General features: G+C 42.0%; 1 protein-coding gene and 1 pseudogene across 1 annotated transcript in view; one reads left to right on the top strand and one right to left on the bottom strand.

Annotated features, from left to right (window-relative positions):
* PDE7B (phosphodiesterase 7B) overlaps positions 1–16,193 on the bottom strand; it is a 591,837-nt gene extending 575,644 nt beyond the window's left edge. The window contains exon 1 of the mRNA XM_086707937.1: positions 16,021–16,193. The gene's annotated coding sequence lies outside the window, so the exon portion shown is untranslated. The remainder of the gene's footprint in view (positions 1–16,020) is intronic.
* Positions 11,863–16,266, top strand: LOC112862627 (forkhead box protein K2 pseudogene; annotated as a pseudogene).
* The last annotated feature ends 2,999 nt before the right edge of the window (positions 16,267–19,265 follow it).

Here is a 19,265-nt window from a genome sequence, read left to right as displayed (position 1 = left end):
CTTTCTTATCTCCTGCCATGTAGCCAATTGGCTGAGCCCAGATGGAAGCCAGGGAGGGGAAGTGGTGGTGGAGAGGGTCCCTAGTGAAACATTCTACAGGGGTCAGCCTCCTGGGGCACAAGAAATATATCTCCATGGGGAGGTGGGATGGTAGACAGAAAATAGTGTAGAAGGCCTATATTTTATTAATTCAAAAATTGAAGAAATACAATATCCAAATATTTAAAATTCCAGTTGTTTCTAGCACTCTCTGCCCCCTTTCCTGCTTCATTCCACTCCATAGGACTTGTTACCCTTTAGCATATTTTGTAATGTAACACTTTATTTATTTTTCTCTCTCTCACATAAGAAATTAAGCTCCTTGAAGGCAATAGTTTTGCCTGTTTTCTCCACTGCTGTGACTTCATAATATATTTGTTGAATGAATGAATATATTAAAGGTACTTAGCAAACCAGAGAAGAAATCTTTATACAGGACTCTTTAAAAATATAAATAACTGAAGATAAGAGATTTACTCTGAAAGTTTAATGTTGTAATGTGGTTTTTTTAAATCAAAGAACTTATACTTTAAACTATTTTCAAATATTCCATAATATTCATAATAAATAAAACAAAGGAACTTACATTTAATACAGCATATAAAAATATCTCTAATAATGCATACTTACTAATGTGCATTAGTAAAATAAATATAGTGCTTTCTTATTTAAAACTAATAACATTAGTATAATATAATGCCATAAAGACTTAATGGCAAAAGTAAATGCTTTATGCAAGTTAATTGTCCTTTAAAAAAATTTTTTTAATGTTTATTTATTCTCGGGAGAGAGACAGAGACAGAGTGTGAGTGGGGGAGGGTCAGAGAGAGAGAGGGAGACACAGAATCCGAAGCAGACTCCAGGCTCTGAGCTGTCAGCACACAGCCTGACGCGGGGCTTGAACTCACTAACTGTGATGTCATGACCTGAGCTGAAGCCAGACGCTTAACCGGCTAAGCCACCCAGGCACCCCAAATTGTCTTTTAAAATGGCATATCTCTGAACTGAAAGTCAGAACACGTATGCCATATATTTTTTTAATGTTTATTTTTGTTTTTGAGAGAGAGAGTGAAAGTGAGCAGGGGGAGGGCAGAGAGAGAGGGAGACAGAGGATCAAAACTGGCTCTGAGCTGACAGCAGGGCTTGAACTCATGAACCATCAGATCATGACCTGACCCGAAGTCGGATGCCTAACTGACAGAGCCATCCACGTGCCCCCATGAGGCACATTTTTAATTGGTGCTCTTCTGTGTAAACTTAGAGCTGCTGTTTACTCATGTTCTTCATTGAGGTTAAAATGTTGAGGGACTAATAGTCCCAGCATGAAGCAGATGTGTAATGCATGTCCAGACCCGACTATGTGACAATCACTGTAGTAGAATAACTTATGGCAGATGGACATTAACTGATGTGTTTCTCACTTTACCCCCTATTCACACCCTATCCCAGAAACTAGAATTTAAGCTGTATAAGAATAAAGACCTTGTTTTTCTGGTTCACCCACCACTGTATCTCCAGCTACTGCAATAGAACTTGGCACAAAGTAGATGCTTAATAATAATTTTTGAATGAATGTTTGCACTCCTCAACAGCAAAGCTATATCAAGGAATTTATAAGACATTTTGTTTATAGCATAATAGCAACAGATAGTCTTTCCCTTCAATGAGCTTACAAGGAAGATAAGACATCCTTGTGTAAAAGACACTTACAAAATGTTATGGGAGCAAAGGAAGTTTAGTCCGATTACCCAGCCCAGGATTCCCAACACCCACCTGGTAGCTATCTGTCCTTAGGTACAAACTTTTCTTTGCAATATCAGATTCAGTGACATTAAAATGAAGTATAATGGCACATACTTCATAGGACTCTTGGGAGAATTAAATGAAATAAAGTATATAATGAGCATAGCAAAAATATCAACATATAGCAAGCACTCACTAAATGCTTATTGTTAGTGCTTATAGCTCCTACTAAAATATTCTGTGATGTAATTAACTGTTATAAAGTTTGTTTTACATAAAGTTGAAAAAATATTTGTTGGTATCACCTCTGATAATTACAACCCATTCTCATTTAACTAATTAGTTTTCTTGGACAAAGAGTAGCCTGCATCTGAACTTCATGGCACATGCCTCAACAAACAAGAAAATTATTCACAAATTAACATCACTAAATAAAAGTGATTATAGAGGAATGAGCAACTTTCTCAACTAACTTCTTATCCACAAAATCATGGGTAAAGCAGGGCATTTATTAAAAATGGAGAATTGTTGGGGCGCCTGGGTGGCGCAGTCGGTTAAGCGTCCGACTTCAGCCAGGTCACGATCTCGCGGTCCGTGAGTTCGAGCCCCGCGTCAGGCTCTGGGCTGATGGCTCAGAGCCTGGAGCCTGTTTCCGATTCTGTGTCTCCCTCTCTCTCTGCCCCTCCCCCATTCATGCTCTGTCTCTCTCTGTCCCCAAAATAAATAAACGTTGAAAAAAAAAAAATTAAAAAAAAAAAAAAAAATGGAGAATTGTTAATGAAACTAGGAACTTGTGCTAATCTGTGGCAGTTATCTTTAACCATAAGAGTTTTAGTTCACTAATCTGTAAAAAGGTTTTTTGTGTAATACTATTTACCACTACTTGCTTCTGGCACTATTCAAGATATTTGCCTTCCTCCACAAGGTACCTATGCTTTTATCTGTAAAATATTATCTTTAACCACAAATGACGAGGTCAGAAAGTCTTACAGAGCAAAATACTGAAGAGAATATGTTGAAATAGTGAGAATTACATAAAACTTGGATCATTTATTAGTACTTGAGCAACAAGTACTAATTTTTCCTGGACAGTTAGTCCTGCAGGTTTTTAGGTTCACAGATGTATAAAATCAAAATAGTAATGATATTTCTAATTCAAACATGACACAGATATGCAAAATCATTAAAGAGACTTATCTGGAACATCCAACATTTCAATATGTTTTCTACTAGTAAGTATTTCAAAACCAAAATCCCAAAGTCTTAATTGTTCCAGCATATAATTAAAATTCAACATTGGAAGCCTTCTGAAGGAAGTTTGTTAGTGACACAATTGGCCAAGCTTATATTTATACATACACAAAAATTCTGTCTCTGCATTTATGTCCTTAATAGTAAGGGTATTAGAAGATGTAAATATGTGTTACAGCTGCTAGAACTTTGGAACAGCATTGGAATCTGAAAAGTCAGTGCTGATTTATTCCACACATCTTTTGACAGAAATCGTACATTAAAAAGAAATAAAATATTATGAGATTTTTATTGCAAGTAAGGTTCACATATACTTTCATAGAAAAAGAGTGGGGAAAAGAGAGCATCTTTAAATGTCTTTAAGATTAATGCCAAGACACTCTGAATTGGCCATGTCACAGAACAGCAGAAGAATGTTTAAGTTAACTACCATCTTCACATACATGTGCTATAGTTTTTAGAGGAAGTTTTCACTTGGTCTATTTATTCAGACAGTATTATATGCCCACCAATAATCACGTTTATGTCTTCATCCTGTTTAAATCAGGTTTAAGCACACAGCTGTAATATGTTCAATTTTTAAGAAACAAAGTCAGTCCAGTTTCATGAGTTTGGGCTTTTTAGTCCATATTTGAATTTATTTTTCCTGGAAAGGAAAAATAGTAATAGCAGCACTTGGTGTGGTGCCATGAACATAGTGGAGGTTTAATAAATATTTATCACTGTTGAAGTTAAAAGGAACACCGATCTGCACTCTGCATGATATGTTGGAATAGGACCATACTGCTTGCAAAAGGCATAAACATTTGGTTCAGCATCTGAATCTTAGACAATTTTTGAAAATGATTCTTTTCCAGGTGGCCTAATCTACTACAGAAAGTATATGATGTTACCTATAACTATGATTAAGAGTCATTAAAGTCTAAAGCACTGTTTAGAAAAGCAGACTCTACAGAATGCTGAAAAGTCTCACTCTTTGTGTTGTGATCTGATCGGTCTTGGCAGCAGATTCAGAAGAGAACCCCAGCTATAGACCTATAAGACAGAGGGAGGCAAACCAAGTAGGGACAGGGCCAGCCTGATAATAGGACAATAAAATTCCCCCCAATTTCAGCTTCTAAGGGGACACACAAAACCTGAGTCCAGTCCAGCTTAATGTTGATAGTCATCATCTCAAATACGCCAGGTGAGAGCATGACACCAGAAATTGGTTAAATGGGAAGTGTTATTATCCAATAAATGACAGTTTTATGTTTGGAGTGGGAAGGGTTGTCTCGGTTATAAGAGGGCCTTAGTCAGTGGACTGCAGACAGGAGAACACTGGGATAGGATCCAGATCCCCCAGAGAGAGGGGGCTGGCAAGACCAGTCAGCTTTCCAAGCCCAGACAATTTGGCCAGGGTTCGGGGCTGGAATCCATTACCAGCAGAGAGTGAAGTCCAAACACAGAACAGAGGCAAGAGTCTACATATACAGTAGGGTTAGAATTGGGACCAAGGAGCTTAACATTGGTGGCCACACAGTCGTTTATACAGGCTCACTCTACAGCAGGCTTGGGGCAATAGATAAGTTCCAGACACTGTTTATTGATAGGAATGAAACTCCTGACAGCCTGCCAGGCTTGAGTCTCATTTGAGTAACAATTTGATGGTGTTGTGTCTATAAGTTTACGTTAAGTCGTATCTGCTTCTTAGGCATGGGTATGCAAGAAATGTCAGTTTGAAGTAGTAGGTTTTTATTTTGGAATAAACTTAAATAAACCCAAACTCTATTGACCATTCGCTTATATACTAGAATGTCAGTTCCACAAAAAGCATCATTGTTTCTCTGTTCACTGAAGCATGCCATATGCCTAGCTGGAACACAGCTAACATTCAATAGGTATTTGTCAAATTAAAGAAGGAATTAGCCAAATATTACGCACCACACAAATGACCTGAAAGCTTCAACGTATGTCCTGAAGGAGACCTGTAGCAGCAGGGCTGAAATTGCTGAAAATCAAACACAGAACTTTATACTGCAACTGACTGAATAACAATGCAAGTTGAACTCCCTGCTTCATGGGGTGTCTAGCATTAAAGTGAGGGTATTGGCTTGGGAAGGGATGGGATCCTGAAAGTTGGAATGTGGGAACACTTTGATGATGCTGGGGCCATTGAGCCCCTAAATTCTGATGAAACTTCTTTGCCGGTGGAAGCAGCCCCTCCACCCATAAAGAATGAGGCCTCTCTACCCCCAATAGAAGAGAACTCTTTACCCCTGAGGGGATTAATCCTGACTGAGAAAACTGTAATGGCCTCTCTTGAGGCAACTGTCATACAAGACAATGTTTAGTCTCCTCAGGACCAACTGCTACAATCTCTCTTTGCTTCTAGACCTATAACTTGACTCAAACCTCAGAAGGCCCCTAAAAGTAAGGTACAAGTACGACTCATAAGAGGTGTGCTCCACTTCCCCCTCCCAAATATTTAAACTTTCTAATTTATACAAACAGATATCTAGAGAACATGTATGGAAATGGACGTTGAGGGTGTGGGATAATAGAGAAAGGAACATAAAACTGTATCAGGTTGAATTTATTAATTTCTCAGTAAGCAGAAATTCTGTATTGAATTATGCAGCTTGGGGAGTTAGAAAGGGCTTGAACAGTTTCTTTGGTTGGTTGGCTGAAACATGGACCAAATGGTGGCCCACAGTGAGCAAGTTGGAAATGCTGGACATACCTAGTTTAATGTAGAAGAAGGGCCTCAAAGACTCATGGAGATTGGAATGGACTTGTCTTTTAAGACATACTCACTCACTCTGGGAGTGTCCAGAATATGTACCTTTCATCAAGACTGTAAGAAATAAATTTGTGAGGGGAGCCCCAGCATCCTTTTTTTAAATTTTTAATGTTTGTTTATTTTTGAGAGAGAGAGACAGAGTGTGAGTGGGGGAAGGGCAAAGAGAGAGTAAGACACAAAATCCAAAGCAGGCTCCAGGCTCTGAGCTGTCAGCACAGAGCCTGACGCACAGCTCGAACTCACGAACCTTGAAATCATGACTTGAGCCAAAATCGGACGCTTAATCAACTGAGCCACCCAGGCACCCCCCAGCATCCTTGAAGAGCTGCGATCATTATTCTCTGGAGGCCAGACCTTACAGTGGGGAATGCAGTCCTTGAATTGGGAAACCTAAATGTAATGAGAGTAAATGGATCATGGTGTGGCAGGGGTGAAATGAGGGCATTCAACTACCAGAGGCAAGGTGGGCAGGGTTACCATAATAGCAGAGTGAAAGCAACAGTCACAACAGTCCGACTCCTACAGACCTATGATACTGGCTAGCTGAACATGGTGTTCCTATAAGTGAAATAAGTAGCACGTCTACTAAATTCTTACATGATCTGTATAAGCAAAAAAGCTCTAAGTTAAATGAAAAGTCTAACCTGAATCATAAAAACAGAGAGCCATGGCCTCTCCCAGACTTGAGCCAGTTTACAGACCCAGAACCCCTTGACTAAAGGGGAGGCCAAATGCCCTTGAGGAAGGGCCCCAGTACACTGCCAAAAATTTATACTATCAACCTTTCTCCCAGTCTTTCCCACAGGGACTTATGGCTCTTTACCAGAGGACCTGTACATTGGGGAAAAGAAAATAATCAGATCTCCCAGGGACTACTGGACACTGGCTCTGAACTGACACTAATTCCGAGAAATCCAAAATATCACTGTGGTCACCAGCTAGAGTAAAGGCTTATAAAAGTCAATGGAGTTTGAGCCCAGGTCCACCTCACTGTAGGCCTATCAGTTCCATCAAACCCAGTGGGTCAACCAAAATAACCCATAGTTATTTTTCAGTTTTGGAACTCATAATTAGATTAGACAGACTTAATAGCTGGCAGAACTCCCACATTAGTTTTCTGACTTGCGGAGTTAGGGGTATTATGGTGAGAAAGCCAAGTGGAAGCCACTAGAACTGCCTTTACCTAGGAAAATAGTAAAGCAAAAGCAATACACATTCCTAGAGGGATGGCAGAGATTAGTGCTACCATCAAAGGTTTGAAAAATTGCAGAGATGATGGTTCCCACCACATCCCCATTCAACATGCCTGTTTGGCTATACAAAAGACAGATGGATCTTAGAGAATAACAGTGGACTACTGTAAGTTTAAGGATGTGGTGACTCCAGTTACAGCTACTATATCAGATGTGGTTTCATTGCTTGAGCAAATTAACACATCTCCTAGTACCTGATACGCAGCTATTGATCTTGCAAAAGCCTTTTTCTCCATCCCTGTCATTTAAAGCCCACTGGAAGCAGTTTGCTTTCAGTGGGCAAAGCCAGCAAGAGACCTTCACTGTTCTACCTCAGGAGTATATCAATTCTCCAGCCATGTCATAATTTAGTTCATAGAGATCTTGATCACCTTTCTCTCCACAAGATATCATATACTGGTCTATTACACTGATGGCATTGAACTGACTGGATCTGGCAAGCAAGAAGTATCCTAACCTTGTTGGGAAGACATTTGTGTGTCAGTGGGTGAGAAATAAATAAAAAATTGTGAGGGGTCCAGTGGTGTGGGGCATGTCAAGATATCCCTTCCAACACGAAGGATAAGTTGCTGTATCCAGCACCCCCTCTCCAACCAGAAAAAAGGCACACCACTAAAAGGGCCTCTTTGTATTTTGGAAGTAACATATCCCTCATTTGGGTGCGCTACTCCAGACCATTTACCAAGTAACCTGTAAAGCTGCTAGTTTTGAGTGGGGCCCAGAATTTAAAGAGACTTTGCAACATGTCCATGCAAGCTGCTCTGCTACTTGGGCCATATGATCTGGCAGGCAGATCCAAAGATGCTTGAAATATCAGTGGCAGACAGAAATCCTATTTAGAGCTTTTGGCGGACTCCTATAGGTAAATCACAGTGTAGGCTCTTGGATTTCGGGAAAAAGCCCTGCCATCTTCCGCAGATAACTACTCTCCTTTTGAGACTTATACAGGGTCTTATTAGAAGCTGACTGCTTAATTGTTGGCTCACCAAGTTAGGAAGCAACCCCACTGCCCATCATGAGCTGGGTGCTATCTTACCCATCGAGCCATAGAGTTGGGCATACACAGCAGGACTCCATCATCAAATGGAACTGGTATATATATACATGGACTTCTATAAGGTTGACCTGCCTATGGCCATTACTGAGTGCCCAACCTGTCAGCAGCAGAGACCAACACTGAGTCCCTAACATCACACTATTCCCTGAAGTAATCATCCATCTATCTGGTAGCAGGTTGATTCCACTGGATCCCTTCCATTATAGAAGGGACAGAGTTTTATTTTTACTGGAATAGACACTTACTCTGAATATTGATTTGCCTTCCTTTAATTCAATGCTTCTGCCAAAACTACCACTGTAGACATATAGAATATCTTACGCACTGTCATGTATTCCATACAACATTGCTTCTGATAAAGGAATTCACTTCACAGCAAATGAGCTGTGGTCATGGGCGTGGGCTCACAGAATTTCCTGGTCTTACTGTGTTACGCACCATCCTTAAGCAACTGACTTGATAGAACAGTAGAATGGTCCTTTGAAGACTCGGCTATAGCACAAGCTAGATGCTAATACCTTGCAGGACTGGAACAAGGTTTTCCAGATGGCTGTGTATGATCTGAATCAATGTTCAATATATGGAATTATTTCTGCAATAACTGGAATTCATGGGTCCAGGAATCAAAGGATGGAAACAGGAGTAGCAGCACTCACTATTACTCTTAATGACTCACTAGCAAAATTTTTGCTTCCTGTTCTTGCAACTTTCTGTCTGCTGGCTTAGTCTTAATTCCTAAGGAAGGAATGCTTTCACCAGGAGACACAACAATGATTCCTTTGAACTAGAAGTTAAGCCTGCCACCTGACCACTTTGGACTCATTGTGTCTGAATCAACAGGCAAAGAAGGGAGTTACTGTGCTGTCTTGGGTGACTGATTCTGACTGCTAATGGGAAATTGGACTGCTACTCTACAATGCAGAGCAGGAAGAGTATGTCTGAAATATATCCCTTAGTATTCCCATACTTTGTGATTAAGGTCACTAGAAGACAAAAAAAAAACCCAATCCAGGCAGAACTACTAATAGCCCAGACCCTTCAAGAATAAAGGTTTTGGTCACCTCATCAGGTAATCAACCATGACCAGCTAAGGTGCTTGATGAAGGCAGAGTGAATATAGAATGGGTAGTAAAAGAAGGTAGTGATAAATACTAGCTATGACCATGTAACCAGTTACAGAAATAAGCACTTAACTGTCATGAGTTTTTTCTTATTTTTTTGTGAATATACTTACATGTATATTAGCTTATGTATATCTCTGTCTTATTTCCTCTCTTATTCCCCTGTTATGTAACATAAAATGTATTGACTTTGTATCATAATACTTAAGTATTGCTAATTTTACATCATGGTATTTAAGTTATAGGATATCAAGAAGAATAGCAAACATCACTCAAGGACTTTACCTCCTCTTCTAGAGAAGGGGCATTTTCAGTTGTATGCAAGATGGTTGTATGGTCCTAGATAAAATTATGACCTTGTTATTGTCTTCATTTGGAGAGTAATTATGGCTTAAAGAGATGCATATGGGTGACAAGTTGATAAGGGATCAATTGTAATGGTTAAGTTTAAGTGTCAACTTGACTGAGCCATGAGGTGCCCTGATATTTGTTAAAAAATTATTCTGGGTGTTTCTATGAAGGTGTTTTTGGATGAGTTTAACATTTAAATAGAGAGACTGAGTAAAGTAGATTGCCCACTCTAATGTGGGTGGGTCTCATTCAACCCATCAAAGGCCTAAATAGAACTAAAAGGCTCAGTTGATTAAGAGAGAATTCCTCCTGCCAGACTGCCATTGAGCTGGAACATCAGTGTTCTTCCATCAGACTCAAATTCAAACATCAACTCTTCTGGGTCTTGAGCTTGTCATGCTTCAGACTAGAACTACACCATTACCTCTTATGGTTCTTGGGCATTTTGACTCAAACTGGAACTGGAACTATACCATTAGCTCTCCTAGACCTCCAGCTTACTGACAGCAAATTTTGGAACTTGTTGGCCTCTATAATCGCATGAGCTAATTCCTTATAAAAAATCAACAGAACATATATGTACTAACTGTATAATTTCATATATATCCCATCGATTCCGTTTCTCTGTAGCATCCTAATGCATGAAGTTTCAGGGTTGGTTAATTCAGTAGCACAAAAGTATTAAGGACCAGATTCTTGCCATCTTCTCATTCTGCCATCTTAATATCTTGCTTATCAGCTTATGCTGGTTCTTCTCATGGTGCATGTGACTGCAGCAGCTGTAGACCACTTCTTCATCCAGCTACATCCAGAGTCAGAATAATGTCACTGGTTTTTTAAAACATGTTTCTTTCTTAAAACAAGCCTTTCTCAGAAGTAACCAGCAGACTTCCCCTCATCCAAAGATGAAATGAAAATTGGCCAGAAAGATGACATGCCTCTTCTTAATCCAGTCTCTGGAGAACAGAATCAAATTACAATGATTGGCTAAGAATAGTCAGATTTATCCTCTTGAAACAAAGGATCGGAGTCACTTTTCCCCAGCCAATGGCTACATAGCAGGTGAACAACTGGATAAGTTTTAACAGCAAGAAAGAAGAGGGAAATAAACTTGAAAGCAAACACCAGGATCTACTATAACTTTCCTGCCCTAGGATAGTCCTCCATTTCCATGGAGATGGGAATCTGAATTTTCCTAATGGTTCTGAACCTCAAAATCAGATTTTCCCACTAAGTGACTAAGAGCTGTAGAATAAGTGTTCACAGTGCAGATTTCTTCACTCACCTCCTCCCACCCCACCCCACGTGTAGATGCCAAAAGCCCTCCTCAATAAACCTCTCATATACAAATCTCAGGGTCCGTTTTCTGGAAAATCCAGCCTTCTCAGGAGTAGACAACAGAGGGGACTGGGCCACAGTTGATGGGATATTCAGGTGTGCTGTACTAGTGGAGACTATGTTCTGATGTCTTCTCCAGAGCAGGAATTGTATCTGTGGTGAAATGCATTACAACTTCTGTAACTTCTGTTTGTCTTAATTCGTATGTAAAAGTTCACATTTAATTTCTCCTAATCTAGCTATGAAGACAGATACACTTTTTAAAAAAAAATAGTTGTCTAAAAAAGCACACAAGTAGATTTCTAAGGAAAAGCTTTAAGCAAAAGATTTGCAAATGTTATTCTTTTCTCCCTTTGTGCTGATATCTTTCATAAAAAGGCATGGCCACCTTTGCATAAATTGCTTTATTTTTTATTTTTTAAAAAAAATTTTTTTTCAACGTTTATTTATTTTTGGGACAGAGAGAGACAGAGCATGAACGGGGGAGGGGCAGAGAGAGAGGGAGACACAGAATCGGAAACAGGCTCCAGGCTCTGAGCCATCAGCCCAGAGCCTGACGCGGGGCTCGAACTCCCGGACCACGAGATCGTGACCTGGCTGAAGTCGGATGCTTAACCGACTGCACCACCCAGGCGCCCCTCATAAATTGCTTTAAAAACAATGATCAAAGTATATTTGATTCATCTGTTCCATCAGAAGGAAACATCATTACTAGGCAGTGTCTAGGATTTCATAACCCATTTGGAGATTTTTCAAAGGATCTCCCATAAACAACACCTATAAGATGCAAGGCACAGTCTTGGAGATACAGAAAGGAGTAGGATATATTGCCTTAAGGAGCTTATACCCTAGTGGAGTATAAAGAGAAGAGGAAAAATGTAGTGTGATAAATGCATGAGGGGTGAGGGTATTATGAGATGACACATCATGTCACCTCATTCAGCCTACAAGATAGGAGAGGCTTATCAGAAGTAAGTCAGAAGTGCACCTAGCAGAAAATAGGCTTGTAAGGAGGAAGGGAGTTCCTGGAAGAGAGGAAGATATGCATAGAACTACATGTAAGAGCAAACAGGAATCATTCTAAAAATTGGGAGTATTACTACTATACTCCCAACACCCAGATCAGCGCCCAACAGATGCTGAATCCTCAATCAGTATTCGCTAAGTAGATGAGGGAATAAATGAAATAGTTGTACTCAGTTGATACATAAGAGTGTAAGGAAGGAAAGGGGTAAGCATGATGTTGGAAGAGTACATGAAGAGTCTTCCTAATATGTCAACCTTATTCTGAAAGATATGGAAAACTTAAAAATTCAAGCATGGTGGCTATGAGCAGACCCATTGAGCCATGCACAGAATAGATTTAGAGGCACAACTGAGGTGGGGAGTTTAGTAAAGAGACCATCACAGAATCCAGGCAAGAAATAGTGGGGACTTAAGAAAAAAGCAACAGAAACAGAGAAATTGTAAAAATCTATGAATCGTGGGGATAGTTTCAAAGTAGTATGAACAAGTCTTGGGTAATATTTTGGATGTGGGTCTTTGGTGAGATACAAACACCATTTGCTTTGAAAAACCTTGGGAATTTTATTGGCCATTTAGAGTACACCACATAATGTGAGTTTGGCAGTTGTCCAAACTGAACCTATCTCTGAAAGAGAAACCTTCACAAAGTCATTATAATCCCCAATAGTACCATATCTTCTCTAGTTTTCTCTGTTCTAACCCCTTCCATTTCCATGGTAACCCATGTCATAAAGACAAAATAAAGAAATACTTCTGATATCTCTATTTTTCAGGGCTCTTGTTTTTCTTTGATGTTCAAAAAATTGTCCTTGACACCCAATTTTAATTACTCTGAAGAAATAACAAATCAACTAAACATTACCAAAGGGGGAAACATATATTTTGTACCTTTCTCAATCTATATTCTTTTTCCAGGGTAGCTGCAGCTAAGCCCCAAACTAAGATATTTCCAGAACTTAATCATGTTCGCAAGAATAATAAGCTGGAACATACAAAAGCAACAGGAAGGCCTTGCTGGCCACTCTGTATTGTGCCACCTTGAAGACATGATCACAGATAGTAAAAACAATGGGGGAGAGAAAAAATTAAAAGTTCTATTCTCCTCCAAGTTCACTCTAGTTGTTCTGTTTCAATATTAGATCTTTTCATGATTAACACCAGCCTTCTAGAGTCAGTCTCCAAAATCTGCCAACTTAGTTTTTTTATATTCCTACATGGTGTAACTCATCAATAAGCTTGAGATGCAGCAGGAGGGTACTAATTTCAAATATGGTATGACATGAGCTAGAATAAAGTATCATCATCATTATGTTAGTCACGTATCACCCACTTTTCTCACAGATAGGTTCACTGTAAGATGAAGAGTAAAGGAGGAAGAATAAAAATTTTTCAACCCTAGTCCCAAGGCTAATATTTAACATTTTCATTCCATGTGTTAAAAATTTGTTAAGTGAAAATTTTAACTTAAGTGAAATTTATGTTAAGTGAAATCTGGGGTATCAGGCACCAGGTGGCATTATCAAGCAAAAGTGTGTCGCATCCATTCAAAGCAGTGAGATCTGCCCACAGCATAAGGTTGAACCATATAGCATGTCTTTCTTGTGTCCTGCTTCCAGTTGCCTTGTCTGTCTTGCTGATTCCTATTATGTGGATCCCATTTGGGGTTTCTAGTGTCTTTTCTATTTGACCCTTGGCATCGCCCCTTCAATAACAGTAATTGTCCCTGAAATCTACCACATTGACACTTTCCCCTTACATTAAGCTTGAGGACACCAGCAGATCTCCAGGTCTGCCCCATGTCTGGTGTTGCTATAGCTTGTACAGTACATGCTTTTAGGACCCATCAGTGAGCCATGGAAAATATACACGTTAAGACTGGGCATTCAAAATTGGATTGTGATGAGGGTTACCCAATGTATAGATTTGCTAAAAATCATTAAACTGTACACTAGGAATAGGTGAATCTTCTGATCTGTAAATTATACCTCAGAAAAGCATAAAAGAAAAGGTTTGGTCAGATAATGAAAGTAGGTAGCACAAGTTTGGATCGACACTGAACCCAACAACAACAACAAGAGTAAATATAGACGGTGCTATCATCACGACAAGGACTGACCACACAGAAAATCAGCACATTGGGGCAAATCATAGGATCTGTTAGTTACATCAGTTCCCAGTTACGGGAAGATTGGAGAACTATTAAAAACCCAATTATTAAAAACCCTTGTTGTTGGTGTTGGTGATTCAGCAGAATTAACACTGGGATCTCAATGCTTCCCAGTTGCTGGGAAGAGCACTGCAGCAAGGAATTTGCATTTGTCAATGGGGGCTTTAGTATGTAAACCAACACTGTTCAATTTAAGGACACAAAAAAATGATTTCTTACAAAGGTATGAGGTCATTTACAGAATCAAACAATAAAGCATTGGATAGAATATTGAAAGAAACAGGACAGGGCCGGCGGCCTGGTGTGGCCCTCAGTTCAATGGTGAGACTGGGCCATGGTGCACATGTAAGGCCTCCAGTTCCAGTACCTAAGGAAGCGCTCAGTGACCATGGGGCCCAACTCGTCCCAGGACTCAAAGGACATGAGTTTTGGTCGCTGGCGCCACCCTGCAGCACCACGTCCAGACCTTCATGTCCCCAGGCAGCAGTGGCCAGGGCAGAGCTGCCCGGAGCTGACCTCATAGTCCAGGCCCCAAGCCTGTGGTGATTTCCACCTGTGCTGCGTCCGCCAGAAGCGCGCGTTCATGGACAGTGTTTCAGAGGCGTGGGAAGCCGCCGCTGCAGCTGCAGCGCGTGTGCATGTCCGGGTTCCCGAACACAAACATCAAAATCGTGATCACTGCCTGTCCAGCGAGAAGAGGGAGAGACGGGAGGCGCCGAGTTCCCCGTGAAACCCGAGCAGGCCCACATCTCGCCCCTGGCCATCGACATTCCAGACACCACGGCCCACTTCATCAGCCCCCTCGCCTCCGGCTGCGGGAACCACCAGTGCTGCAAACTGGCCCATTCAGCCCCCGGGGAGTACAAAACTCGCTGTGGAATCCCATCTGACTTCAATTTAATGGCCCACAACTCACAGACAGAAAACGAACAGGAAGCTTCTGGGTAGAGACAGCCTAAAGGATGATACGAAGCCACCTTATTCCTGCACACAATTAATCATACAAGCAATTACGATGTTTCCTGATAAACCACTCACCCTAAATGGAATGTATATGTACATCACTAAAAAATTATCCATACTACAAGGGCAAGCAGAATTCAATACGCCACAATGTCTCTCTGAATTGTTATTGCATCAAAGTACCAGGTTCCCAGGAAGAACCAGGTAAAGGTTCCTTCTGGAGGATAGATCCTGCCTCCGAAAGCAAATCAGCTGAGTAGGTTTTTAGGAAAGGAGGTCTAGGGTCTTGCTTCAGAATCCCTCTGGGACCGCTCTCGGAAGTGCCCGGCCTCTCCCAACCCCGCTGGAGCCTGTCTGCTCACATCGGTGGCGCTCAGACCCCCCCTCCCCCCCCCCCCCCATACCTCCCAGGGGTCGAGAGAAGATTCAACAGCCCTGGAGCCCGAGCCTGGCGCCTCACAGCCCCTACGGGCCTTCGTCCAGGAGGGCACCAGGCTCGCCTCCATCTAGTCCACCCATCTTAATGGTCCTGCAGCCGCAGGGCCCGTCACCTCCACCGTCGCAGCCCCCGTGACCACCTCCACCTCCCAGCAGCCTGCCATGCAGACGGTTCGCGCCATGCACTGGATCCCTGTGGTGCCCGTCACCAGCGAGGCCCGCCTGGCCCCAGCGAACGCGTACGCTGTAGCCGGGCGGGTGGCCGGTCACTCAGGTGGCCGTGCCGGCCCCTCCTAAGCAAGAGCCTCAAGACGTGTGTGAAGACCACGAAGAAGGAAAAGTGAAAGTAGAACCTATTCTTGCGGTTAGCCGTGCCACACGAGACGCCGCTAGCGGGATCGTTCAGATGTGACAGGCCACCCCGGTTCAGACGGTCACCCCCAGGTGGGCACCAGCTACCAATAAAAACTGTAAAGCAAAACGGGACTCACGTGGTGCCAATCCGCGCCGCGGGGCACGGCCGGGCGTCCCGGGCAGTGGCGAGTGGTCGGAAACGGCTGGCGACACACATGTCGGGGTCGGCGTCTCTGCCCACAGAGCGCGGGAACCGCGACCCGTCCGAATGGCTGCGGCAGAAGCGGGTCCCGACCGCAGGCGGCCAGAGCTTCGTCTCGCGGCGAGCATGGGAAAGCTGCCGGCCGCCATGCGAGAGGACGGCGTCCAAGTCTGGCCACTAGGAGAGCTTTTCCTACTTTAATGTCAACTCTGTGGTGCCAGAAGGGGACGCTGCCTCCCACCCACGTTGCCAGCGCATTCTCTCGGCAGGTAGAGGCCCCTGCGGTCGGACTTCTCCTCAGCGCTGCAAACAAAAATGCAGGCGGCCTTCAGTTAAAGACGGAAGTCACACCTGCACAAAGCCATACGCGGAAGGAAACCCCCTCCCGGCAGCTGGGTCCTTCCGAGAGGGCCCAACGCTTGGGGCAAGCTGACCTGCCAGGGCGTCGCGGGGGCCACCTCGCCTCGCTCATGGGACTTGTGGGCAGGGCGCTGTGGGTAAGACAGTTTTTTGTTGTTCCCGTGTGGAATTAGAATATTTCGATGTGTACTTTCTTTCTCTACCAAATGGGGGTGGGGAGGCGTTGACATTTTAAATCACTCCATTTCTACTCTGGAATCACACAGGACTTTTTGCGTGGATTTCGTTTGGGGAAAAGAAACTGCAGTTTTGTTTGTTTCCAGCTACGGATGATTTCCTTTTGTTTGTCCTGTTAAAGTTCAGATGGAACTGCTTGATTACATCTGCAAGTTTTCTGTGTTAGAGCAGGTGCCTCATGCATTTAATCCACCTCCATTTCAGTGTGTAAGGGTGGCCCTACAGACTTGACAGACAGATAACCTCTTGTTACATTGAGGGAAAAAACTGCTGGACTCACAGGAGCTGCACTTAACTGTTTTTCTTTCCTGCTCTTTTTTGTAGTTTCTTTGTGTTGATTTCTTCCCCGCCCCAGCCCCCCACCCCCAGGCATAATATTCCACTCTAAGTAGAACAAGTCTTCTAAGGAGTATGTAGGTTTCAAACAACAGAACTGTTACTACTTCGACTGGAAAACAAAAGATTTGACCTTTTACAACACACCCTTTTCAAAATGTCACAGATCTCTCCATGGCTTGTTCACCATTCAGTGTCATCGGTTCCAGGCATCATCAAGTCCAACCACTTGTCTACCTCATGATGTTGGCCCTGCTCACAGGTAGCTGGAGCTCAGGTGGAACAGAAGCTGCATGTTGACAGGAGGGTCTTGGAACAAGTGCCCTGAAGTTAAGCGTTGAAAACATCTAAGTTGTTTTCTGATTTGTAATAGGAAATTCCCCACAGCCTTTCATAACTGATCCAGTCCTAGGGCTGACTTCTCTCCTACAAAAATTAAAATCCAGAGCAAAGGAAACAAAGGTAAGAGAGTGAGCACTATGGCCCCCTCCCAGCTTCAGTTCAGGCTATCCCAGAAGAAAACCCACAGGCCTGCCCAGAGTGTTCCACAGGGTCAGGGCTAGGCAGCCCTGCAAATAGAAGGCTTTGGCTTTATTGTGAATTTCTAAATGCCATCATCATAACATTATTTATTTAAGTATAGTTATTTTGGTATTTAATTTTTCTTAAAGAGAGGGGAAAAAACCTGTATTTTCCTGGTGGAATGAAAAGATTCAGAATGGTATATAGTTAAGCAATTTAAAAAGATTTATGATTTACCTACAGACCAAATATGATAAATCTGTTCTATCTATGTATTGTGTGTCAAGCAAAAGTGTGGAACTGTCATAATGTTATTGCAGATAATGCATATTATAAACTACGAAATTACTGCAAAACAGATAATTCCAATAATCCAATAGTCAGGACTAATTTATAGTGTCTTTGGATTGCTGCCATCAGATTAATCATCAATAACTGTGTTACCCCATTCAAGATTTAATTTCCAGAGAGAGAGTTTATTGTCCTTGCTTAGTTCAAGTGTCCCTGTGTCCATGTCTTGGCCTTAGATAAGGCAAAAGTAGGGCTTTTTCATTGACATCCTTTCCAAGACCACATATAATGGGAGAAGGATTATTTTCCACATGAAAATCTAAGTATTTTTACCAAAGCAAGAAGGAAGAGGTGCTGGGTAGAAAACACACACACACACACACACACACACACACACACACACTCACTATATTAAGATATACTGTCATTCAATAAAATTTGAAGTTCCTTTTCCAGATAGTCTGCCCATTAAAAAAAGCAGCTGGGTTGAGATTAAGACAGTCGCAATACTTTCTCAGGAAAAGGACTAGAAAGAACATGGTAGAGCCTCAATTCTACAAAAGGACTGGAGTAACTATAAGAAAAACTAGAGACTGGGGATAAAGTAGGGTGAGAAGGCTCACAGAAAGAAGAATCAAATGCAGGGAACCCAAGAGAAAATAAAGGAATAAGTATGACTCAGAGAGCAAGGCCAGAATGTGGCAATCACTCCTGGGCAGCAAGGGCACTCTGGGTGTATTAGACCAGTGGTCAGCCCCGATCAACCCCATTCACCCACTTCTGTCTTCCCTTGTTACTCTCTGCCTCCCAACTAAGTCCCACAGTGGGTTTAGGTCAGTTTGATCAGGTCTTTCTTTTGTTAGGATTAGCTCAGTAATTAGAGATCAATATCTATTGTAGAACCAAGTGTGTTTTTTCCAAGAAATTTTCAATTTCCCAAGAAATTTAATTTCTGAGAAGTATAGGTTAAACTAGTGGGAAAGGGGCTGTGAGTTTTTATGGCTTTGACATTTTCTAAGGAATCTCTACACCCATCATGGGGCTCAAACTCACAATCCCGAGATCAAGAGTTGCATGCTCCACCAACCGAATCAGTCAGGTGCCCCTGGCTTTGACATTTTCTGAGCGATGTTAAGAGAATGAAATTCAGTTAAGATATAGTTAGTGTCTACTATGTGCAGAGCAGTATGATAAATACTGGACAAAAAAAGGTGGACAGCCATTATCATTGCTCTCAAGGTGCTTGCTATAGACTAGAATGCCTTTGTTCCCCCAAATTCATGTGTTATATCCGATGTGATGGTATTTGGAGGTGGGCCTTTTGAAAGACGACTAGCTCATGAGGATGCAGCCCTCATGAATAGGGTTAGTGCCCTTATAAAAGAGGTTCCAGAGAGCTCTCTTGCCCTGTCTTCCATGTGTAGACACAGAGAG

Source organism: Puma concolor, chromosome B2, assembly GCF_028749965.1.
Source record: "Puma concolor isolate L17-30 chromosome B2, mPumCon1.1.hap2, whole genome shotgun sequence".
NCBI classification, from domain to species: Eukaryota; Metazoa; Chordata; class Mammalia; order Carnivora; family Felidae; genus Puma; species Puma concolor.
The sequence above is the reverse complement of the archived record's forward strand: the minus strand, read 5'-3'. Positions and strand labels throughout refer to the sequence as shown.